General features: G+C 43.8%; 1 long non-coding RNA gene across 2 annotated transcripts in view; it reads left to right on the top strand.

Annotated features, from left to right (window-relative positions):
* LOC143816021 (uncharacterized) overlaps positions 1-26,918 on the top strand; it is a 53,017-nt gene that overhangs the window by 17,028 nt on the left and 9,071 nt on the right. The window contains exons 1-2 of one of the 2 annotated variants that reach the window (XR_013223875.1): positions 12,216-12,365; positions 26,170-26,284. This is a non-coding gene — a long non-coding RNA (uncharacterized LOC143816021). Of the gene's footprint in view, positions 1-12,215; positions 12,366-26,169; positions 26,285-26,918 lie in introns of those variants that run through there. The other variant, XR_013223874.1, reaches the window with a different exon arrangement.

The following is a 26,918-nucleotide window of genomic DNA, read 5'->3' as shown; positions in this document are numbered from 1 at the left end:
GAAAAAACACACTGCAAATACTTAAGGAAATTTACTGATCATGTGCACAACACTTCAGGATTGTAATTGAATTAGCTTGCATAAGGATTCCATACTGTTTTGGTCTATTTCCGTGCGTAAAAAATGCGAAAATGCAGTCTGCACATAGCCTAATACTTGTGGCACACATGTGGCAACCGTGTGCCTCATCAGTACCACACATACTGGCGCCTGGGAAGCAGCAGTACAGTTAGCACTGTTCCCCTACGCCGGATGCTGATGGCTGCTCACATCAGTCTCCCCTGCTCTGCCAGCGATCAGCAAGAGCAGGGGAGAATGATGAGAGTTATATTAAACTGATGACAGTGACAGCAGGCGGCAGCTGATGGCACTATTACTTCCATCAACCTACACCTGCTGCCGCTAATAACAGTGAGAGCAGCTTGCGGCTGATGGGAGTATTCCTTAGCCGCCGCCTGTGCTATAAATAAATAAAGGTATGGGTTTCTGTGTATTTTTGCTAACCAACCAGGCAAAACTGACAGCTGCGAGCTGCAACCCTAAGCTGTCAAATTCATCAAGGCTGGTTATCAAGAATAGAGCGGTCCACACGCTGTTTTTTCAAAGTATTTTTAACAACCAGCCTTGTTAAAGCAGATAGCTGGGGGCTGGTATTCTCAGGCTGGTAAGGGGCCATTGATACAGGCCCCCCCAGGCTATAAATAGCAGCCCGCAGCTGCCCAGAAAAGGCACATCTATTAGATGCGCTAATTCTGGCGCTTGGCCCGGCTCTTCCCACTTGCTCTGTAGTGGTGGCAAGTGGGGTTCATATTTGTGGGGTTGATGCACCTTTGTAATGTCTGCTGACATCTAAAAGACACCTATCCATTACTAATCCTATAGTTGTATGGTAAATAAACACAAAACAAGTATAAAGTCCTTTATTTGAAATCAAATCGAAACACACTTTTCTATTTTTATTTAAAAATAGCAAACACAGTTATACTCTTCTAATGCCTATTCCACCGAAACCCTCTAATAAAACAAAAATAAAAAACACAACCATATTCCTAACTTGTCTGACCTTCTGTCTCATGCCATAATCCATGTCTGGGGATAAATAGTTTCCAATGTGGACAGTGCCAAAATGGGACCGTCCAGGCTGAGAGCCACTGATGAATGAGCTGCTGCGACCGCAGCATCAGTGAGTAGCAGTGAGAGGTCACCACATCACATTTGAAGTGACTTTGAGTTTCCTATATGACAGAAAATACCCCAAAGTGACACCATTCTAAAAATTGCACCTCTCAAGGTGCTCAAAACCACATTCAAGAAGTTTATTGACCCTTCAGGTGCTTCACAGGAACTTAAAGGGAAGCTGTCACCCCATTTTTGGCCTATAAGCTGCAGCCACCACCATCAGGGGCTTATCTACAGTATTCTGTAATGCTGTAAATAAGCCCCCAATGTAACCTGAAAGATAAGAAAAACAAGATAGATTAAACTCACCCAGGGGCTGTCCCGGTCCGGTCCGATGGGCGTCGCGGTCCGGCGCCTTCCATCTTCATACGATGTCGTCCTCTGCTTCCTGTCGGGGCTCCTGCACAGGCGTACTTTGCCTTGTTGAGGGCAGAGTAAAGTACTGCAGTGCGCAGGCCCTAATTTTTTATTTTCACAAGGATAACAGGATAAAATGGACCCTAAAATTAATTGTGAAATTTCTCCTGAGTATGCTGATACTCCATATGTGGGGCAAAAATATTGTTTGGACGCATGGCAGGGCTCGGAAAGGAAGGAGCACCTTTTGACTTCTTGAACACAAAAATGTCTGTAATCGAGAGCGTATGCCATAGCGAGTTTCGAGAGCCCCTGATGTGCCTAAAAGGTGAAAAAAAAACGTAACTGATCCCATTTTGGAAACTAGACCCCGGAAGGAATGCATCTAGGTGTGCGGTGAGCACCTTGAACTCCTAGATGCTTCACTGAAGTTTGTAACGTAGACCCGTGAAAATAATTTAAAAAAAATAAAATTTTTCCTAAAAAATGTACTTTTAAGCCCAATTTTTTAATTTTTGCAAGGGTAACAGAAGAAAATGGACCGAAATATTTGTTGTGCAATTTCTCCTGAGTACGCCAATACCCCATATGTGGGGGACAACTACTGTTTGGGCGCATGTCTGGGCTCGAAATGGAAGGAATAATGTTTTGGACGCAGACTTTGATGGAATGGTCTGAGGATGCCATGTTGCATTTGCAGAGCCCCTGACATGCCTAAATAGTGGAAATTCCCCAAACTACACCCCTGAAGGATTTTATCCAGGGGTATAGTGAGCATTTTGATCCCACTGGTACTACACAGAATTTGATAACATTAGGTCGTCATATGGAGAACTTGTTTTAGCTCCAAATTTGTATTTTTCATATTGGATAATAGATAAACATGGACCCCATAATTTGTTGCAATTTCTCCCGAATATGGCAGTACCCCATACATTATTGAATACTACTATTTGAGCACACAGCAGGGATCGGACTGGAAGGAGTACTACTTGGCTTTTAGAATGCAGATTCCATTTGAGCACATTGTGGACTCCATTAGCTGAGCTTCTCCTGTATCAGAACAGCAGAAACCTTGCCCAGATGACCCCATGTTGGAAACTTCATTGCCTAAGGGCAGTCCCACACGTCCAAATAATTCCGGTACCGGAATTATCCGTGTCCGTGTGCCCTTGCGTTTCTGTGGCACATCAGTGTGGCACACGTGCGGCACACGTGTGCCGCCCGTGTGCCGACTGGGTACCACACGCACTGTGCAGGAGACAGCGCTAGAGATAAGCGCTGTCCCCCCCACGTGGTGCTGAAGCCGCCATTCATATATTCTCTGCAGCAGCGTTTGCTGTAGAGAAGATATGAATAATCCTTTTTTTTTTTGTTTCTCGTGTTTAACATAAAGATCCCTGTCCCCACCCCCTGTGCGCCCGCCCGCTGTTATTAAAGTACTCACCCGGCTCCCTCGCTGGCGCTGCTTTCTGTCCTGGCCGCACCTTCTACTGTATGAGCGGTCACGTGGGGCCACCGATTACAGTCATGAATATGCGGCTCCACCTCCCATAGGGGTGGAGCCGCATATTCATTTCTGTAATGGACGGCCCCACGTGACCGCATACAGGAGAAGCTGCGGCCAGGACAGGACACTGCGAGGGAGTATATTAATAACAGCGGGTGGGAACATGGATCTTTATGTTAAACACGAGAAACAAACAAAAAAAGGATTATTCATATCTTCTCTACAGCAAACGCTGCTGCAGAGAAGATATGAATGGCGGCTTTAGCACCATGTGGGGGGGACAGCGCTTACTGTAGTGCTGTCTCCTGCACGGCACACGGACTGCACACGGACAACGTCCGTGTGCGGTACGTGTTTTACACGGACCCATTGACTTTAATGGGTCCGTGTAATCCGTGCGCTCCCACGAACACTGACATGTCTCCGTGTTTGGCACACGGAGACACGGTCCGCAAAAAATCAATGACATCTGCACAGATGCATTGATTTCAATGTGTCTACGTGTGTCAGTGGCTCCGGTACGTGAGGAAACTGTCACCTCACGTACCGGAGCCACTGACGTGTGAAACTGGCCTAAGGAATTCATCTAGGGGTGTATTTAGAACCCATAGGTGCCTCACAGAATTTTATAACATTGAAACTTTAAAATATAGCATTTTAGTTGTAAAAATATTGTTTTTGTATTTGCTGCAATTTTGTCAGGTACCCAAGCGTTAATAGGTGAAACTGAACCCTATAATTTATTGGACAATTTCTTCCGAATATGTCATCAGATATTAGTGTTTGGCCACACGTCAAGGCTTAGAAGGAAGGAGCGCTATTTTGCTTTTGGAGCACATATTTTGCTAAAATAGTTTTGCGGGCAACATTTGCGGAGCCCCGAAGGGGACGGGACAGCAGAAAAACCCCAAAAGTGACCCCATTGTAGAAATTGCACCTCTCAATGAATTCATCTACGGCTGCAGTGACTATTCTGTGACACCCATGCTATGCTTTTTTCTGGAGAATAGCAAATATGCCAGTTTAGTGCCCATACATTGTGCCCTCATAAAGTGGAAAAAAAAACATATAATGTGGCGCCCTCATACATTGTGCCCAGCTTGTGCTTCTGGAGACATGCACCCCTTAAATTGTTAAGTGATCTCGCCCCTCTACAATAATGCCAAATATGTGGCCGCTTACAGTAGTTTAGGCATAGTGGGGCCCAGAAGAAGGGGGGCATTCGGATTTGGGAGCACTGAATTCACTGAATTTTAATGAGGGGGCTTGAGCCCTGTCGCTTTTTCAGAGGCTTTTGTGGGAACCCCCTATAATTCCAGTCAGTTGGTAACATTTTGGGGTACATATTTTTTTATCTCTTTCAGCATAAGTCTGGAATCACATTCTTGTCTTCTACACTGAGCACTTACGTCGGGGTTTCTGTGTAACTCCCACAAAAATGCGATTCAGACGAAACCCCCAACAGAACCACCCACCATAATAAGGCAGATGGAGACTCTTTTGAGTCCATTTGGTGGCTGCTCCGGTGGTATCCATCTTTTTAGGAGTGCACAGATCTGTGGTCGCTCACACTTGTGAACTAAAAAGACGCCTAAAATGATGGAACACAGACCAGTCAAAAGTAACTCCATCTGCCACATAAATGAATGTGTCCGTCGGGAGCTTTGTCTGAATCACAGTTTTGGTGAATTTACACAAAAAACCCTGATATAACCGCTCAGCAGAGAGCGCAGGATGAATGTGAGCCACGCCTTATTTATCGGCGTTTATAGTTTGGGCGGTAGAATGAACGAATAGACATTAGTACAACGATAGTTCTTATTTTTATTTTTCAGCAGTTCAACATGCAGTATAAGTGATAAGGTGGATTTATTCTTCGGGTCGGTGCAATTAGAGCCATACCAGACTTATAGTTTTTTTTTTTCTGATTTACTGGTATCACACACATTTTCTTTCGTCGCCATATTCTGAGAGTTGTAACTTTTTTTGGCAAACAGAGCTGTATGAGGGTTTATTTTTTACTGGACGAGTTGCAGATATTTTTGGTAACATTTTTGGGCACATAATATTTTTTGTTCACTTTTTATTCAGATTTTTCAAACACAGAATTAACAAAAACCAGCAATTCAGTTATTGTTTTTATTTTTAACGCCTTTCACCGTGCGGTAAAAGTAATAAGACTAATTTGTTCATTAAGTCGGTACGATTACAGCTATACCAGATTTACACTGTTTTTTTAATGCTTTGCTACTTTTACAGACTAAAAACAATATTTTACATAAATGAATTTGTTTTTGCATTGTCATTTTCTGAGAGCTGTAACTTTTTTTTTTTTGCCGAATGAACCATATTAGGGCTTGGTTTTTGCAGGACGATTTGGCGTTTTAATTTATATAATTTTTTCACATACAAGTTTTTAATTGCTTCTTATTCACTTTTTTGTGAGTCACTATGATGAACAAGCGACATTTTTTATGTGTTTTTTATTTTATTTCTTTACGGCGTTTGCCATATTGAATTAATAACATGCCAGTTTTATAGAGCAGGTTGTTCTGGACTCGGCAATACCAATTATGTGTACGTTTTTATTTTTATTTTATCACAAATGCTGCTTTGTGTGGCGAAACGGCTTTTCTTAATTTGCGTGCGAGCTTTTTGTGTGTTTTTTTATACTTTTGCACTTATTTTATTTTACTTTTTTTTTTACTTTTTCACTTAGTTCCACTTTGGGACATGCATATTTTTTTATTTTGATCACTGGTCTCATACACTGCAGTGCTCGTTTACTGCAGTGCATGAGAGTAGTCAGTGAGTCACTGACTCAGCCTGTGAGACTCAACTTATTGTTGGATCTCACAGACCTCCATACCCTGGGGTCATTACATGCCTTAGCGTACCATGGTAACCATCAGGACCCACGATTCTCATCACAGGTATCCGATGGTTACTTAGGGTGTCTTGTGACCCCCTTGTGACTACTTAAAAAATATCGCTGTCCCGATTGACAGCAGTATTTAAGCCCTTTCTGACCTCGGACAGGATAGTACGTCCGAGGTCAGAACCCCCGCTTTGATGCAGGGCTCGGCGGTGAACCCGCATCAAAGCCGGGACATGTCAGCTGTTTTGACCAGCTGACATGTGCCCGCAATAGCGGCGGGTGAAATCGCGATTCACCCGCCGCTATTAACTAGTTAAATGCCGCTGTCAAACACAGACAGCGGCATTTAACCGGCGCTTCCGGCCGGGTGGCCGGAAATGAGCGCATCGCTGACCCCCGTCACATGATCAGGGGCCAGTGATGCTTCTGAATAGTAACCATAGAGGTCCTTGAGACCTCTATGGTTACTGATCGCCGGTAGCTGTGAGCGCCACCCTGTGGTCGGCGCTCATAGCACACCTGCATTTCTGCTGCATAGCAGCGATCTGATGATCACAGCTATGTAGCAGAGGCGATCGCGTTGTGCCAGCTTCTAGCCTCCTATGGAAACTATTGAAGCATGGCAAAAGTAAAAAAAAAAAGTTACAAAAAATGTGAAAAAAATATAAAAGTTTAAATCACCCCCCTTTCGCCCCATTCAAAAAAAATCAAACCTACACATATTTGGTATCGCCGAGTTCAGAATCAACCGATCTATCAATAAAAAAAAAAAGCATTAACCTGATCGCTAAACAGCGTAGCGAGAAAAAAATTAGAAACGCCAGAATTACGTTTTTTTGGTCGCCGCGACATTGCATTAATATGCAGTAACGGGCGATCAAAAGAACGTATCTGCACCGAAATGGTATCATTAAAAACACCAGCTCGGCACGCAAAAAATAAGCCATCAACCGACCCCAGATCATGAAAAATGGAGACGCTACGGGTATCGGAAAATGGCGCAATTGTTTTTTGGTTTTTTTAGCAAAGTTTTGATTTTTTTTTCACCACTTAGATAAAAAAGAACCTAGTCATGTTAGGTGTCTATGAACTCGTAATGACCTGGAGAATCATAATGGCAGGTCAATTTTAGCATTTAGTGAACCTAGCAAAAAAGCCAAACAAAAAACAAGTGTGGGACTGCACTTTTTTGCAATTTCACCGCACTTGGAATTTTTTTCCCATTTTCTAGTACACGACATGCTAAAACCAATAATATGTTGTTCAAAAGTACAACTCATCCCGCAAAAAAATAAGCCCTCACATGGCCATATTGACGGAAAAATAAAAAAGTTCTGGCTCTGGGAAGGAGGGGAGCGAAAAACGAACATGGAAAAATGGAAAATCCCAAGGTCATGAAGGGGTTAAGGGGCTAATCGGCCCTGATCAGCTTCAAAATCGTCCAGGGCCAAAACTGCAGGGTGTCATCTGTCATATACAGTTGACACCCACAGGCGGCTCTATACTTTTATTCGTCAGCGCCGTTAAAAAGCGGCACTGAGGAATAAGGCACATACATAGACATCAGCTTTTGTTTTGACCAAAAGATTTTTTTAAGCTGCCACTACGAGAAGGTACTCTTTTGGCAGGGACCTACTCTGCTCTAACCTATTAAACATTTGTATATTACCACCACATAGTGACCAAATAATACCACATACAAAGAACAAATACCACACCATGACCAGACCACATATCACCACCACATAGTGAATGAATAATATCACATACAAAGGACAGATACAGCCAAACCATGACAAGACCATATATTACCACCACATAGTGACAGAATAATACCACATACAAGGGACACACACCACCACAATGTGTACCAATGACATTATACATAGGAGCTCTGTATATTGTGTCAATGTACAGATAATACAGTGATCACTGGTGACATTATACACTGGAGCTCAGTATGTAGTGTCAGTGTACATGTAATACAGGGATTACCAGTAACATTATACACAGGAGTTCTATATATACTGACAGTGTACAGGTAATACAGGGATCACCAGTGACATTATACACAGGAGCTTTGTATATAGCATATAGTGTACAGGTAATACAATGTTCATCAATGACAAACACAGGAGTTCTGTATATAGTGCCAGTGTAATGGTAATACAGGGATCACCAATGACATTATACACAGAAGCTCTGTATATAGTATACCATGTATATTGTCAGCGTACAGGTAATACAGTGATCACCAGGGTCATTATACACAGCTCTATATATAATATAGTGTTAGATTTGTCTTTTGTTCATTCATTTTTGCATTTTATTAATTGATAAATGTAAACTATTAACTCTTCTATTTTTGAAATTATTCTTACTTTACAGCATTTTTCGTACAGTTGCCAAAAAACTTTTGCACGGCTTTTTTTTCTTCTTCAATGGAGAAGATGGAGAAATTAAGTTCTCCGTCTTCTCCACACTTGTGCTCTGATTCTCTCATGCGAGAGAATCGCAGCACTGTAAGATGATACTCGGCTCAAACTCTGACAGAGCTTGAGCCGAGTGTCATTAGCATAATTGACCTGATTCGCTCATGAGAGAATCTACTGCCTTGTGAATGAGCCCTTAAGGCCCCGTCTCACATAGCGAGATCGCTAGCGAGATCGCTGCTGAGTCACTAGTTTTGTGACGCAACAGCGACCTCCATAGCGATCTCGCTATGTGTGACACGTACCAGCGATCAGGCCCCTGCTGCGAGATCGCTGGTCGTGTCGGAATGGCCTGGACCTTTTTTTGGTCGTTGAGGCCCCGCTGACATCGCTGAATCGGTGTGTGTGACACCGATCCAGCGATGTCTTCACTGGTAACCAGGGTAAACATCGGGTTACTAAGCGCAGGGCCGCGCTTAGTAACCCGATGTTTACCCTGGTTACCAGCGTAAATGTAAAAAAAAAAAACACTACATACTCGCCTTCTGATGTCCGTCAGGTCCCTTGCCGTCTGCTTCCTGCTCTCACTGACTGCCGGCCGTACAGTGAGAAGTGAGAGCACAGCAGTGACGTCACCGCTGCGCTCTCACTGTACGGCCGGATCTCAGTCAGAGCAGGAAGCAGACGGCAAGGGACCTGACGGACATCAGAAGGCGAGTATGTACTGTTTGTTTTTTTGGTAACCAGGGTAAACATCGGGTTACTAAGCGCGGCCCTGCGCTTAGTAACCCGATGTTTACCCTGGTTACCCGGGTGCTGCAGGGGGACTTCGGCATCGTTGAAGACAGTTTCAACGATGCCGAAGTCGTTCCCCTGATCGTTGGTCGCTGGAGAGAGCGGTCTGTGTGACAGCTCCCCAGCGACCACACAGCGACTTACCAACGATCACAGCCAGGTCGTATCGCTGGTCGTGATCGTTGGTAAATCGCTATGTGAGACGGGGCCTTTAGGCTATGTACACACGTTGCGGATTTTGATGCGTTTCCGCAGCGTTTTTGGATGAGCGGAATTGCATCAAATCCGCAGTGTAGTGCACAAGTAATGTTAGTAAATGGGAAATTGACAATTGTGCACATGCTGCGGAAAAAGTAAATGGGAAATTGACAATTGTTCACATGCTGCAGAAAAAAGCACGCGGATTTGCAGCGTTTTATTTTCCACAGCATGTCAATTCTTTTTGCGGATCTGCATGGTTTTACCCATTGACTACCATTGAGTCGGGCAAATCCGCATGTTTAAAAAGATCTGTGGATTTGCTGTGGAGTTGGGTGCAAGAAATGCTGCAGATCAGGAGGAGGAAGAGTGTGTGGGCGGAGACTGTGTGTGCGGAGAAGATGTGTGTGTCTGTGTGCGGGTGTTTGTGTGTATCTGTGTGTGTGCGGGGGTCTGCTGGGCTGTGTGTGTGTGTGCGCGGGGGTCTGCGGGGCTGTGTGTGTGTCTGTGTGTGCGGGGCTCTGTGTGTGTGTGTCTGTGTGCGCGGGGGTGAGCAGGGCTGCGTGTGTGTGCAGGTCTGTGTGTAGGCAGGCATCGTCCAATGGGACTACTAGTCCCATCCGGCTATGCCTGCTAGCATGACAGCTAGTCAATGATGGGACAGAAGTAATCCCATCATCCCGCTACTGTGTAAAAAAAACACATACACACATATACACATGCAGTACATACAACATACAGTATATACTCACTATACACATAGTCCCCGACTCCCTCAATCACATGTAAAAAAAATAAAAATAATAAACCAACAGTATACTCCCTGGTCCAATGTAGTCCATTTAATAACGAATGTCCAACGACGATCTCCCGTGGAGAGCTGTCACATCGACAGCTGTGACCGCTCTCCAGGGGCTCCGGTGATACAATGACAGGAGGTAATCCTCCACACTGTATCCCTCCGCCGCCGTGAGTTCAGCAGAGTTCATACTGTCACTTGCGGGAAAATTCTCACGCAGCAGTGCCGTAAAGTGAGAGCCTGAACTCATTGAACCCTCAGTGATAACACTGCAGGAGCCATTGTCTCCTGTCACTGTGTCACTGGAGCCCTATCTCCTGATGTGACAGCTCTATAGGGGGGATCGTCGTGGGACACTCGTTATTAAATGGACTGCGTCAGACCAGGGAGTATTTGTGTTGGTTTATTATTTTTTCTTTTTTACAGGAGATTGAGGGCGTCACAGGAATTAGGCGTAACAATAAAGATGTATTTAGTGTTTTATTTCATTAAAATACTTTTTTCTGGCCGTGTCTTTATTTAACCCTTTAACATCTATAGGATTAGTAATGGATAGGTGTCTTATTGACACCTCTTCATTACTAAGCCGGCTTGATGTCACCTTACAATACAAAGGTGACATTAACCCTTTATTACCTCATGTGACCACTACAGGGCAGTGGGAAGAGAGGCTAAGTGCCGGAATTGGCGCATCTTAGCGCATAAATTGACCAATTCATGTGTGCCCATCAACCACAGCAAGGTAACCCCCCTCTGATGGGTCCTACTCTACCGTACATGCCACTTTTGGGCCACCAGCCTACAACTATGGACGAAACATGTCACTCTAGGGCTAAGCCTACAATTTATGGGCAGGTAGAGCGAATTACGGCCACCTGCAAGGTCAATGGGAGGAGTTTAAGATCAGCCTGGAGGCAGCCAGAATCAAATGGCTAAATAGAGAAAAAAAAACAACCAGCACTCCTAATGTGAACAAATATTTTTGAGAAGTATAAGTATAATATTTTTTCCTCTATTTAGTCATTGGATGCTGACTGCATCCGGTTTTGCGTTTAGTTGGACCATCATTTATTTTTCAACAGGACAATGACCCCAAACACACCTGCAGGCAGTGTAAGGGCTATTTGACCAAGAAGGATAGTGATGGGGTGCTACACCGGATGACCTGGCCTCCACAGTCAGCAGACCTGAAACCAATCGAGATGGTTTGGGGTGAGCTGGACCGCAGAGTGAAGGCAAAAGGGCCAACAAGTTCTAAGCATCTCTGGAAACTCCTTCAAGATTGTTGGAAGACCATTCCCGGTAACTACCTCTTGAAGTTCATCAAGAGAATGCCAATAGTGTGCAAAGCAGTCATCAAAGCAAAAGGTGGCTACTTTGAAGAACCTAGAATGAAAGACATATTTTCAGTTGTTTCACACTTTTTTGTTAAGTATATAATTCCACATAGTTTTGATGCCTTCAGTGTGAATGTACAATTTTCATAGTCATGAAAATACAGAAAAATCTTTAAATGAGAAGGTGTGTCCAAACTTTTGGTCTGTACTGTATATCTATAGATAAATAGATCTATATATAGATCTATCTATTATCTATAGATATATCTATAGATATATCTATTATCTATCTATAGATCTATCTGTCTGTGTGTAAACATTATTCTTCAATGGAGTATGTAAATGAAGAGGTTGGACAAGAAATGACATCACAATTCTTTTTTTTTGTTAAATAATAGATCTTTATTTAGCTTACAAAAACGCATACAAATCTGCATAAAAAAAACTCATGAAAATCTGCATAAAAAATGCATCAAATCCACGCTGATTTCTTACCTGTGTTTTCTGCCAAGAGATGCAGAATCTGCGCAGAAAATTCCACTGGAAAATCTGCAAAGTGTGCACATACCCTTATACTCACTTCCAGTGCTGGCGCTGTTCCAGCAGTGTCGGCACCGGCTCTCACGGCTATTGTATGACGTTGTTAGGTCACTTGATCCTTGCAACTGATCATGCGGCCAATCAACGGCCACTTCACTCTCCCTGCCTAAGAAGGTGAGAGAGCAGTAAATCTCACTTCCTCCAGATGTGTGTGATTTATCTGAAGACAAGGAGAGTGAAGTGGCCGTTGATTGGGCACATGGATGGTGTGAATTAACAATGTCATACGATCGCTGGGAGAGCCAGTGCTGATACTGCTGAAATGGCGCCGGCATCGGAGGTGAGTAATATGTTACTGTTATTATTTTACTGGGGGCTGGACAACCTCTTTGAGAGTGACTTTGTGCATGCCAATCATGATGAAGGGCTCACTGGAGTATGATGCGCCAAATTCATGAAGAGTCGCACACCACTTAATTAATTCGGTGCATTTTCCCTGTGGCGTGTGCGTCTGTTGGGCTTCACAAGAAATGTTATACCGCTCTAAAACTTGAGTAGCATTTCTGGCATAAAAAAAAAAAACTCTCTACTTTTTTTTGCATCGGATTCTCTCCAGCTGTGCCCATTTTTTATGGACCTGCATAATGTTTGTACAACTCATTGTTTTGAAAATAGCCACTCTTCAAACTGTTTTAACTCATTTTTTGGTGTATAAGCTTTGACGAACCACTCCCAAAGTGTTTAAAAAATGAACACAATTTTTTTCTTCCAATTTGCGGCTACAAATGCTTTAGATCAGTGTTTCTCAACTCCAGTCCTTAAGACCCACCAACAGGTCAAGTTTTCAGGATATCCTTAGTATTGCACAGGTTTTAATTTCATCACCTGCTCAAGTATTAATTCCATCACTTATGCAATACTATGGAAATCCTGAAAACATGACCTGTTGGTGGGTCTTGAGCAGGGGCTGACTGGCCCAGGTGGCAAAGAGGCAAATGCCCCCCGGGCCGCTCCCCCAGCTGCTGTTCAGGGCCGGCTGCCTGGTGGTGGCTACAGCCACACAGCAAATTGTGCACAGCCATGTCTGCTGTACTGTGACGCGGCCGACAGCAGACAGCCACATCACAGTCAGCTCACACGTCTGCGCTGGGGCCAGTGTTGTGAATTAGACTTTTTTGGCTCCCTCTTGTGGTCACTAGTGATATGACACTGGGATTGTCTTTCCTCAGTTTGGCACCCACCTGGGTCGTTAGTCCAGGGGTGTTGCTATATTAACTTCCTGAATCCTCAGTCTGGTGCCTGGCATAGTTGTAATCAGTCCTTTCTGTTTGCTCCTGTCTGCTGATCCTGGTTCCTGCAAAATTAAGCTAAGTCCTGCTTCCTTGTTTTTTGGTTAATTGCTTTGCTCTTATTTTTTGTCCAGCTTGTACTAAATGTGATTCCTGATTTTGCTGGAAGCTCTAGGGGGCTGGTATTCTCCCCCCGGGCCGTTAGACGGTTCGGGGGTTCTTGAATATCCAGCGTGGAAATTTTGATAGGGTTTTTGCTGACCGTATAAGTCATCTTACTATATTCTGCTATTAGTCAGTGGGCCTCTCTTTGCTAAATACCTAGTTCATTCTTACGTTTGTCTTTTCTTCTTACCTCACCGTTATTATTTGTTGGGGGCTTGTATCCAACTTTTGGGGTCTTTTCTCTGGAGGCAAGAAAGGTCTATCTTTTCCCTTCTAGGGTTAGTTAGTTCTCTGGCTGGCGCGAGACGTCTAGAACCAACGTAGGCACGTTCCCCGGCTGCTGCTATTTGTGGTGCTAGGATTAGATATATGGTCAGCCCAGTTACCACTGCCCTATGAACTGTTTTTTTGTGTTTGCAGACTTGGTATTTACTTCTGAGACCCTCTGCCATTGGGGTCATAACAGTATGCCAGGCCAAAGTTGAATGTTTAATGCATTGCAGAAGTGGGATAATAAGAAAGGAAATTCTGAGTTTTTGTTTGTTTTTTTTCCTCTCTTTCTTCCTCCCCTTTACCTCTGAGTGGCTTAAGCTTGCTGCAGACATGAATGTCCAGACTTTGATTACAAGTGTGGATCAGCTTGCTGCTCGTGTGCAGGGCATACAAGATTTTGTTACCAGTAGTCCAATGTCTGAACCTAAAATACCTATTCCTGAACTGTTCTCTGGAGACCGATTTAAGTTTAGGAATTTCAGGAATAATTGTAAATTGTTTCTATCTCTGAGACCCCGTTCGTCTGGAGACTCAGCTCAGTAAGTTAAAATTGTTATCTCTTTCTTGCGGGGCGACCCTCAGGATTGGGCTTTCTCGCTAGCGCCAGGAGATCCGGCATTGGCGAATATTGATGCGTTTTTTCTGGCGCTCGGATTGCTTTACGAGGAACCCAATCTTGAAATTCAGGCAGAAAAAGCCTTGCTGGCTATTTCTCAGGGCCAGGATGAAGCTGAAGTGTATTGCCAAAAATTTCGGAAATGGTCCGTGCTTACTCAGTGGAATGAGTGTGCTCTGGCCGCAAATTTCAGAAATGGCCTTTCTGAAGCCATTAAGAATGTGATGGTGGGTTTCTCCATTCCTACAAGTCTGAATGATTCCATGGCGCTGGCTATTCAAATTGATCGGCGTTTGCGGGAGCGCAAAACTGCTGATCCTCTGGTGGTGTTGTCTGAACAAACACCTGATTTGATGCAATGTGATAGAAATGAACGGAAAAATCATAGACGTCAGAATGGGTTGTGTTTTTACTGTGGTGATTCTACACATGTTATATCAGCATGCTCTAAACGCCTAACAAGGGTTGTTAGCCCAGTCGCCATTGGTAATTTGCAACCTAAATTTATTTTGTCTGTGACTTTAATTTGCTCATTGTCTTCCTACCCTGTTATGGCGTTTGTGGATTCAGGTGCTGCCCTGAGTCTTATGGATCTGTCATTTGCCAAGCGCTGTGGTTTTGTTCTTGAGCCGTTGGTAAATCCTATCCCTCTTAGAGGTATTGATGCTACGCCATTGGCGGAAAATAAACCGCAGTTTTGGACACAGGTAACCATGTGCATGACTCCTGAACATCGGGAGGTGATTCGTTTTCTTGTTCTGCATAAAATGCATGATTTGGTCGTTTTGGGTCTGCCATGGTTACAGACCCATAATCCAGTCTTGGATTGGAAGGCAATGTCTGTGTCAAGTTGGGGCTGTCAGGGAATTCATGGTGATTCCCCGCCGGTGTCTATTGCTTCCTCTACTCCTTCGGAAGTTCCTGAGTATTTGTCTGATTATCAGGATGTATTCAGCGAGTCCAGGTCCAGTGCTCTTCCTCCTCATAGGGACTGTGACTGCGCTATAGATTTGATTCCAGGTAGTAAATTTCCTAAGGGAAGATTATTTAATCTGTCTGTACCTGAGCATACCGCAATGCGTTCGTATATCAAGGAATCTCTGGAGAAGGGGCATATCCGTCCATCCTCTTCCCTTCTTGGTGCGGGATTCTTTTTTGTGGCCAAGAAGGACGGATCTTTGAGACCTTGTATTGACTATCGGCTTCTGAATAAAATCACTGTTAAATTTCAGTATCCTTTGCCTCTGTTGTCGGACTTGTTTGCCCGGATTAAAGGTGCCAAGTGGTTCACCAAGATAGATCTTCGTGGTGCGTACAACCTTGTGCGCATTAAGCAAGGAGATGAATGGAAAACTGCATTTAATACGCCCGAAGGTCATTTTGAGTACTTGGTGATGCCTTTTGGGCTCTCTAATGCTCCTTCAGTGTTTCAGTCCTTTATGCATGACATTTTCCGGAAGTATCTGGATAAATTTATGATTGTTTATCTGGAGGATATTCTGTTTTTTTCTGATGATTGGGACTCGCATGTGGAGCAGGTCAGGATGGTGTTTCAGGTTTTGCGTGAGAATGCTTTGTTTGTTAAGGGCTCAAAGTGTCTCTTTGGAGTACAGAAGGTTCCCTTTTTGGGTTTTATTTTTTCCCCTTCTGCGGTGGAGATGGACCCAGTCAAGGTCCGAGCTATTCATGATAGGACTCAACCCACGTCAGTTAAGAGTCTTCAGAAGTTCTTGGGTTTTGCTAACTTCTACCCTCGTTTTATCGCTAATTTTTCTAGCGTTGTTAAACCTTTGACGGATATGACCAAGAAAGGTTCTGATGTTGCTAACTGGGCTCCTGCAGCCGTGGAAGCTTTCCAAGAGTTGAAGCGCCGGTTTACTTCGGCGCCTGTTTTGTGCCAGCCTGATGTCTCACTTCCCTTTCAGGTTGAAGTGGATGCTTCTGAGATTGGGGCAGGGGCCGTTTTGTCGCAGAGAGGCCCTGGTTGCTCTGTAATGAGACCATGTGCTTTTTTCTCTATGAAGTTTTCGCCTGCTGAGCGGAATTATGATGTTGGCAATCGGGAGTTGTTGGCCATGAAGTGGGCATTTGAGGAGTGGCGTCATTGGCTCGAGGGTGCTAAGCATCGTGTGGTGGTCTTGACTGATCACAAAAATCTGATGTATCTCGAGTCTGCTAAACGCCTGAATCCTAGACAGGCCCGTTGGTCATTGTTTTTCTCCCGTTTTGACTTTGTGGTCTCGTATTTACCAGGTTCAAAGAATGTGAAGGCTGATGCTCTTTCAAGGAGCTTTGTGCCTGACTCTCCTGGAGTCGCAGAACCAGTTGGTATTCTTAAAGAGGGAGTAATCTTGTCAGCCATTTCTCCGGATTTGCGACGTGTGTTGCAGAGATTTCAGGCTGGTAGACCTGACTCTTGTCCACCTGACAGACTGTTTGTTCCTGATAAGTGGACCAGCAGAGTCATTTCCGAGGTTCATTCCTCGGTGTTGGCAGGGCATCCGGGAATTTTTGGCACCAGAGATTTGGTGGCCAGATCCTTCTGGTGGCCTTCCTTGTCACGGGATGTGCGGTCATTTGTGCAGTCCTGTGGGACTTGTGCTCGAGCTAAGCCTTGCTGTTCTCGTGCCAGCGGGTTGCTCTTGCCCTTGCCTGTCCCAAAGAGGCCTTGGACACACATTTCCATGGATTTCATTTCAGATCTTCCGGTGTCTCAGGGCATGTCTGTCATCTGGGTGGTATGTGATCGCTTTTCCAAGATGGTCCATTTGGTATCTTTGCCTAAGCTGCCTTCCTCTTCCGATCTGGTTCCTTTGTTCTTTCAGAATGTGGTTCGCTTACACGGCATTCCTGAGAATATCGTGTCTAACAGAGGATCCCAGTTTGTTTCCAGGTTCTGGCGATCCTTTTGTGCTAAGATGGGCATTGATTTGTCGTTTTCGTCTGCCTTTCATCCTCAGACTAATGGACAAACGGAGCGAACTAATCAGACTCTGGAGGCTTATTTGAGGTGTTTTGTTTCTGCAGATCAGGATGATTGGGTGACCTTCTTGCCGTTGGCTGAGTTTGCCCTTAGTAATCGGGCTAGTTCCGCTACTTTGGTTTCGCCATTTTTCTGCAACTCTGGTTTCCATCCTCGTTTTTCCTCGGGACATGTGGAACCTTCTGACTGTCCTGGGGTAGATTCTGTGGTGGATAGGTTGAAGCAGATTTGGAATCATGTGGTGGACAACTTAAAGTTGTCACAGGAGAAGGCTCAGCGTTTTGCCAACCGCCGCCGCGGTGTGGGTCCCAGACTTCGTGTTGGGGATTTGGTATGGCTGTCTTCTCGATTTGTTCCTATGAAGGTCTCCTCTCCTAAATTTAAGCCTCGCTTTATCGGTCCTTACAAGATATTGGAAATCCTTAATCCTGTGTCCTTTCGCTTGGATCTTCCGGTGTCGTTTGCCATTCACAACGTGTTCCATAGGTCTTTGTTGCGGCGGTACGTTGTACCTGTGGTTCCTTCTGTTGAGCCTCCTGCTCCGGTGTTGGTTGAGGGCGAGTTGGAGTACGTGGTGGAGAAGATCTTGGATTCTCGTCTCTCCAGGCGGAGGCTTCAGTATCTGGTCAAGTGGAAGGGCTATGGTCAGGAGGATAATTCCTGGGTGGTTGCCTCTGATGTGCATGCGGCCGATTTAGTTCGTGCCTTTCACGCTGCTCATCCTGATCGCCCTGGTGGTCTTGGTGAGGGTTCGGTGACTCCTCCTTAAAGGGGGGTACTGTTGTGAATTAGACTTTTTTGGCTCCCTCTTGTGGTCACTAGTGATATGACACTGGGATTGTCTTTCCTCAGTTTGGCACCCACCTGGGTCGTTAGTCCAGGGGTGTTGCTATATTAACTTCCTGAATCCTCAGTCTGGTGCCTGGCATAGTTGTAATCAGTCCTTTCTGTTTGCCCCTGTCTGCTGATCCTGGTTCCTGCAAAATTAAGCTAAGTCCTGCTTCCTTGTTTTTTGGTTAATTGCTTTGCTCTTATTTTTTGTCCAGCTTGTACTAAATGTGATTCCTGATTTTGCTGGAAGCTCTAGGGGGCTGGTATTCTCCCCCCGGGCCGTTAGACAGTTCGGAGGTTCTTGAATATCCAGCGTGGAAATTTTGATAGGGTTTTTGCTGACCGTATAAGTCATCTTACTATATTCTGCTATTAGTCAGTGGGCCTCTCTTTGCTAAATACCTAGTTCATTCTTACGTTTGTCTTTTCTTCTTACCTCACCGTTATTATTTGTTGGGGGCTTGTATCCAACTTTTGGGGTCTTTTCTCTGGAGGCAAGAAAGGTCTATCTTTTCCCTTCTAGGGTTAGTTAGTTCTCCGGCTGGCGCGAGACGTCTAGAACCAACGTAGGCACGTTCCCCGGCTGCTGCTATTTGTGGTGCTAGGATTAGATATATGGTCAGCCCAGTTACCACTGCCCTATGAACTGTTTTTTTGTGTTTGCAGACTTGGTATTTACTTCTGAGACCCTCTGCCATTGGGGTCATAACAGGCCAGGAGCTATGCTTGGCTGTCACCTTGACGGCTGCACAGCTACTGCTCCCTTCATGTTCTCTATACTTCCAGGTTAGGTGTTGGGCATGCGCGATGGCATCCTCACGCACGCGCCGACATGACCCGGATGCTTGAAGCAGAGAGGCACTGCAGGGGAGCGACTGGTGAGGTAAGTATGAAGAACTTTTTTGTTTTCTTTATAAAATAAATTTAATGGTGGGTAACTGCAAGTGATGAAGTGGGAGGTGTAAGAAGACTGCACATGATGGAATTTGTGGAATTTGGGGGTTAAAGGAGACTGCACATGATGGAGTGAGGGGGTAAGTGGGGCTGCACATGATGAAGGTTGAGTGGGGCTGTACATGATGGAGTGGGGCTGCACATGATAGTTTAGTGGATAAAGGAGACTGCACATGATGAAGTGGGGAGAGTGGGGCTGTATGATGGAATGGGGCTGCACATGATGATGTGGGGGTAAGGGGGATTGTGCATGATGAAGGGGGAGTGGGGCTGCACATGAAGTGGGGGGTAAGGGGGACTGCACATGATGAAGTGGGGAGTAAGGGGGACTGCACATGATGAAGTGGGGGTTAAAGGGGACTGCACATGATGAAGTGGGGGGTAAGGTGATCTGCACATGAAGTGGGGGGTAAAGGGGACTGCACATGATAAAGTGGAGTGTAAGATGGACTGCACATGAAGTGGGGGTAAGGGTGACTGCACATGATGAAGTGGGGGGTAAGGGGACTGCACATGATGAAGTGGGAGAACGGGACTGCAGGACTGCACATGATGAAGTGTGTCTGATGTGGGACTGCTCATGATGAAATGGAAGGGGGATAGGGGGCTGCAAATGATGAAGGGGCACTGCAGATGAAGTGAGGGGGTGATAGGGGACTGCAATGAATGAAGTAAGGGGACTTCAAATTAAAGTGGGGGGACTGCAAAATGATAAATTCAGTGTGAGGGACAGGGGACAGCAATTTAATTGAAGGTGGGGGTGGGGAGAGCAAATGATCAATTGAAGAGGGGGTGGGGAGAGCAAATGATCTAGGGGAAGAACAAATAATTAATTTTAAGGGTGGGGGAGTAAATGATGTATTGAATGTGGGGTAGAGCAGTTGATAATGAATAGAGGGTGAGAGAGAAAGACATGACAATGAATTGGGGTGGGAGGGGCATGTAACTATAATGAATCGGAGTTAGGGTTAGAATGGTAGGTACATAGTGGGGGGCGTTGAGGATGAAGTGACTGGTAATGAATTGGGGGAAAGAGTACAGGTGCTAATTAATTTATATATTAAATGGGGAAAGTGGCTATTTATAGTTAGTGGGTGCACAGTGGTGGATTATAATTTATATTTGGAATGGTCGATTAATAATAATTATAATAATTTTATTTCTATAGTGCCAACACTTTACATTTTAGAGGGGTCTTGTACAGACAATGGACATTAAGCATAACAATAAACACATAGATCAACAGATACCAAAAGGAATGAGGGCCCTGCTCGCAAGCTTACAATCTATGAGGTTGCATAATAACCAATTATATATTGTTTGTGGGTGCACCTCTGTATTCAGATGTCTAGTGTACACCATGTTCCAAATTATTATGCAAATTGGATTTAAGTGTCATAAAGATTTAATTGTTTTGTTTTTCAAATAAACTCGTGGATGGTATTGTGTCTCAGGGCTCAATGGATCACTAAAATCAATCTTAAACACATGTGATCATTAGTTTTCCAGGTGATTCTAATTAAAGGAAAACTACTTAAAAATGATGTTCCACATTATTAAGCAGACCACAGGTTTTAAGCAATATGGGAAATAAAAAGGATCTCTCTGCTGCTGAAAAGCATGAAATAGTGCAATGCCTTGGTCAAGGTATGAAAACATTAGATATTTCACGAAAACTTAAGAGTGATCATCATACTGTGAAGAGATTTGTGACTGAAACAGAGCACAGACAGAGTTCATGCAGATAAAGGCATAATGAGGAAGGTTTCTGCCAGACAAATTCATTGGATAAAGAGAGCAGCTGCCAAAATACCATTACAAAGCAGCAAACAGTTATTTGAAGCTGCTGGTGCCTCTGGAGTCCCTCGAACCTCAAGGTGTAGGATCCTTCAAAGGCTTGCTGTGGTGCATAAGCCTACTATTCGGCCACCCCTAAACAGTGTTCACAAGCAGAAACGGTTGCAGTGGGCCCAGACACACATGAAGACTGATTTCCAAACAGTCTTGTTTACTGATGAGTGTCGAGCAACCCTGGGTGGTCCAGATGGATGGAGTAGTGGATGGTTGGTGGATGGCCACCATATCCCAACAAGGCTGCAACGTCAGCAAGGAGATGGAGGAGTCATGTTTTGGGCCAGAATCATGGGGAAACAGCTTGTAGGGCCCTTTAAGATTCCTGAAGGTGTGAAAATGACCTCGGCAAAGTACAGTATATAGAGTTTCTGACTGACAACTTTCTTCCATGGTATAAAAATCAGAATTGTGCCTTCAGGAGCAAAATCATCTTCATGCATGTCAATGCACCATCTCATGCTGCAAAGAATATCTCTGAGTCATTGGCTGCTATGGGCATAAAAGGAGATAAACTCATGGTATTGCCACCATCTTCCCCTGACCTCAACCCTATACAGAACCTTTGGAGTATCATCAAGCAAAAGATCTATGAGGGTGGGAGGCAGTTCACATCAAAACAGCAGCTCTGGGAGGCTATTCTGACTTCATGCAAAGAAATACAAGCAGAAACTCTCCAAATACTCACAAGTTCAATGGAGGCGAGAACTGTGAAGGTGATAACAAAGAAGGGTTCCTATGGTAACATGTGACTTGGCCTGTTAGGATGTTTTGGCGTTAAATAGCTTTTATTTTGTTCAGTGAATGTGACCTAATGCTGCAAATTCCACAAATGAGCATTTTCAGTTCTTTAAAACAGATCAAATGTTTAGAAATTCCACTGTGCCTAATAATTTGGAACAGTGCATTTTGAGTTTTTATTCATTTTGGAGATTATACTATCATTGGGAGGTTTCTTCAATAAAATTTGATGTATAATCGAACAGGTGATGACTTTTATTAGACTGACTGTCATTTGCACCGACCATTTAGGAAAATCCGAGAAAAATATAATTTGCATAATAATTTGGAACATGGTGTAGAAGAAAGGGAAAAAGTGGGGAATGTGGTCTGGAGGCCTAGATAACTGTGCTATTTTATGCAGAGATGAGTCCTGGCTGGAAGAAGTGACGGCAGTCTGTGCTGGATGAAAATGAAAAGCAAAGATGAAGGACGTCAGCTAGAGACGTCACTAGTGAGTCAGTGTATTACCTGTACACTGACACTATACACTGTATACTATATACAAAGCTCCTGTGTATAATGTCACTGGCAGTGGTGATCACTGTATTACCTGTACACTGACACCTTATACAGATCTCCTGTGTATAATGTCACCAGTGATCACTGTAGTATCTTTACACTGGCCGTAAATACAGAGCTCCTGTATACAATGGCACTTAGTATTGTGCTTTTTTAAAATTAATGATCAGTATTGTAGTATACAAGTAGTGAAAGGTGTACACTCCCTGACAGAAGTAATGTCGCTTATCCATGTTATGTAAATAAAAGCTTATAACCTGATGTTAAATTCATCCATTGGTTGTATAAATTATTCTTTTGAAAGCTGAAACCTTCCAAAATGTGGTTTAGGTTAAGAAAATAAATTTACATCAATGCAGAAATATTGATTAGTTAATGGACACAGAATGGTCAGATTTTAGCAAGACAAAAGTTTTGTCACCTGGTCATATAATGCACCCAATCCTAGTTTACATCCTCACCTGTGCTCAGTAAATGATCGGTTATTTAGTGTGTGTGTATAAAAAGAAACCCCGCTCCCCAGACCTTCACTTGAACTGCAACTTAAGCTCTGACAACATGCCAAAAATCCACCCTGCGACCAAAGCCTGGATTATCAAGAGGCTGAAGACCAGATCCACTGCAGAGGTGGCGGGCACCTTTAATGTGTCTCAGCGTCAAGTACAAAGAATTAAAAAAAAGATTTGAAGAGAGTGGAGATGTGTTTGACTAGCCCAGGTCCGGCAGACCCCGCAAGACAACTGCTCAGGAGGAACGTTTGTTGGTTAGAAAATCCAAAGCAAGCCCCTCTTCCACAGCAGCAGAGCTCCAACAGGTCTGGTCACCTCAAGTCCCTGTGTCAACTAGAACAGTTTCTAGGATTCTGTCTCAAAATGGCCTCCATGGTCGAATCAGTGCCCAGAAGCCAGCACTAAACAAAAGGCAAATAAAAAACCGTGTGGTATCTGCAAACTCCCACAGCCTGCTAAATAGATGGACACTGGAAAAGTGGCAGAAGGTGGATTTCTCTTCAGTAGAATTACACCACAGCTGCCACAAACACTGCAGGAGACCTACTGGAGCCCGTATGGATCCAAAATACACCCAGAAGACAGTTAAAATTGGTGGTGGAAAGATCATGGTCTGGGGTTACATTCAGTATAGGGGTGTGCGAAACATTTGCAAGGTGGAAGGCAATATCAATAGCCTAAAATATCAAGAAGTATTAGCTACCTCTTATATTCCAAATCATAAAAGAGGTCATTCTGCAGCAGGATGGTGCTCCATCTCATACATCCATCTCTACAACAAAGTTCCTCCAGGCAAAAAAGATCAAGGTGCTCAAAGACTGGTCAGCCCAGTCACCAGACATGAACATCATTGAGCATGTTTGGGGTAGGATGAAAGAGGAAGCTTGGAAGACAAAACCAAAGAATCTAGAGGAGCACCACAACTTCATTCACCAATCTTATGCAACATATATTTGTATTTTAAGTTAATTATTTGTCTGTGGGCAACAAAAATTTTGTCTTGCCAAAATCTGACCATTCTGTGTCCATTAACTGATCAATATTTCTGCTTTAATAACAATTTATTTTCTTAACCTAAACCACATTTTGGAGGGTTTCAGCTTTCAAAAGAATAACTTATACAACCAATGGATTAATTTAACGTCAGGTTATAAGCTTTTATATACATAACATGAATAAGCGACATAACTTGTGTCAGGGAGTGTATGGTGGCATCATTGGTCTTTGTATAGAGTGTAGTTTCATGTAGAGGTAATGGTGATATTATAATATTATGTATTCTCTGTGTAGTGGTGATAGTACTAGGCACTGTGTAGCTGTATTGTTGTGTGTATGTTTGTAAGTAAGCTCCATTATGGCACCATATCTAAGCAGTAAGCTTGGTTCTGGTACTCTATCAATGTAGTAATCTAGATTATGGTACTGTATGTATGTCGTAATCTCAGTTCGGCTCCAGTTTCTATGTAGCAGACTTGGTTCCATGTAGTAGACATATTAAGCTAGGTTCTGATCCCTTATCTCTCTAGTAAGCTCGGTTCTGCTCCCTTATCTCTGTAGTATGCTAGGTTCTGCTCCCATATCTCTGTAGTAAGTTTGGTTCTGCTCCCATATCTCTGTAGTAAGCTCGATTCTGTTCCCATATCTCTGCAGCAAGCTCGGTTCTGCTCCCATTTCTCTGCACTAAGCTCGGTTCTGCTCCCATATCTCTGTAGTAAGCTTGGTTCTGTTCCCCTATCTCTGTAGTAAGCTCGTTTCTGCTGCCATATCTCTGTAGTAAGCCCTGTTCTGCTCCCATATCTCTGCAGTAAGCTCGGTTCTGCTCCCATATCCTTGCAGTAAGCTCGATTCTGCTCCCATATCTCTTTAGTAAGCTCGGTTCTGCTCCCATATCTTTGCAGTAAGCTCGGTTCGGCTCCCATATCTCTGAATCTAGTAAGTTCGGTTCTGCTCCCATATCTCTATAGTAAGCTCTGTTCTGCTCCCATATCTCTGTAGTAAGCTCTGTTCTGCTCACATATCTCTGTAGTAAGCTCTGTTCTGTTCCCATATATCTGGAGTAAGCTCGATTCTGCTCCTATATCTATGCAGCAAGCTCCGTTCAGTTCCCATATCTGTGTACCAGCTTGTTTTTAAAGCCTGTTATCTCTGCTACTTTAAGGCCATGCACACGTTCAGTTTTTTTCGCGTTTTTTTCGTGTTTTTTCGCTATAAAAACGCGAAAAAAACGCTAACATATGCCTCCTATTATATACAGTGTATTCCGCATTTTTTGTGCAAATGTTGCATTTTTTTCCGCGAAAAAATCGCATTGCGGAAAAAAAAGCAACATGTTCATTAAAAATGCGGAATTGCAGGGATTCCGCACACCTAGGAGTGCATTGATCTGCTTACTTCCCGCACGGGGCTGTGCACACCATGTGGGAAGTAAGCAGATTATATGCGGTTGGTACCCAGGGTGGAGGAGAGGAGACTCTCCTCCACGGACTGGGCACCATATAATTGGTAAAAAAAAAAGAATTAAAATAAAAAATAGTCATATACTCACCTTCAATGGCCCCCGGAGTGTTCCCGCCTCTCACCGCTGCATGCTGCCGCTTTGGTTCCTATAGATGGTGTGGTTCAGGACCTGCGATGACGTCGCTGTCTTGAGATTGGTCGTGAGACCGGTCATGTGACCGCTCACGTGACCGCTCACGTGACCGCAACGTCATCGAAGGTCCTGAACCACACCATCTAGGAACGGACGCCGCTGAGGATATCGGCTGTCTGCAGAGGGTGAGTATAACCATTTTTTAATTTTTTTAATTATTTTTAAACATTCTATCTTTTACTATAAATGCTGCATAGGCTGCATCTATAGTAAAAAGTTGGTCACACTTGTCAAACACTATGTTTGACAAGTGTGACCAACCTGTCAGTCAGTTTTCCAAGCGATGCTACAGATCGCTTGGAAAACTTTAGCATTCTGCAAGCTAATTACGCTTGCAAAATGCAAAAAAAGACGCGAAAAAAACGGGAAAAAAACGCAAAAAAAAAAATGCGGATTTCTTGCAGAAAATTTCCGGTTTTCTTCAGGAAATTTCTGCAAGAAATCCTGACGTGTGCACATACCCTAATGTAGTGGCCAGATATAAGCAGGGAAAAGGAGGGCCACCGCAACTTGAGGGCCACTGCCTTGTGATTGCCCCCCAGGCTGAAAATTGCCAGCCAGCCCCTGGTCTTGAGGACTGGAGTTGAGAAACACTGCTTTAGATGGTCTGAATTTTGACAATATAATGTTACCTAGTTGATTTTTCAACTGTAAATGAGTGATTTCATAAGGCTCATACACTGTGACATTGTAACATCTCTCCACTGCATTGTTTTCACAGTGAAAGAACGCCATGGGAATTACACAGTGTAAGCCCACCTGTACTCTGTTAACATAGGACTAAGGCCCCTATTAATTTACTAGGCCCCATAGCAGCTGCTATATGTGCTACTCTGGTAAGCAATATCTAAATAAATAATATATATCTCTTGTCTTTTTTTCTCTTAATTACATTTGCTTCCTTCTTAGCAAGGAAATACTATGGATAAGGCCGGGACACACTTAACGTATAAAAAAACGGTCCGTTTTTCACGGCCGAGAATCGCACAAATGTTTCAAAAACAGTGATCCGTGTGCAGTGCGAGGATGCAATTTCCTCGCATCAAATGATCCGTGTGACATCCGTATGGCATCCGTATGCCGAGATTTTCTTGCAAGCTTGCAAAACCGACATCTAATGGATTTATGTGCTCAAATGTTCGGGAAAACATATATACAGTATATATATATATATATATATATATATATATATATATATATATGTCATTGAGACACATATATATATATTCTGTATTTATATTTCATTCAGCGCGATATCTGTGAACAGCCGGTAATTCAATTGCCGGCTTTGCATTTCTCCTTCACAAACCCGACAGGATATGAGACATGGTTTACATACAGTAAACCATCTCATATCCCCCTTTTTTTTGCATATTCCACACTACTAATGTTAGTAGTGTGTATGTGCAAAATTTGGCCGCTGTAGCTGCTCAAATAAAGGGTTAAATGGCGGAAAAAATTGGCGTGGGC

Source organism: Ranitomeya variabilis, chromosome 1 (genome assembly GCF_051348905.1).
Source record: "Ranitomeya variabilis isolate aRanVar5 chromosome 1, aRanVar5.hap1, whole genome shotgun sequence".
Taxonomy (NCBI): domain Eukaryota; kingdom Metazoa; phylum Chordata; class Amphibia; order Anura; family Dendrobatidae; genus Ranitomeya; species Ranitomeya variabilis.
The sequence above is the reverse complement of the archived record's forward strand: the minus strand, read 5'-3'. Positions and strand labels throughout refer to the sequence as shown.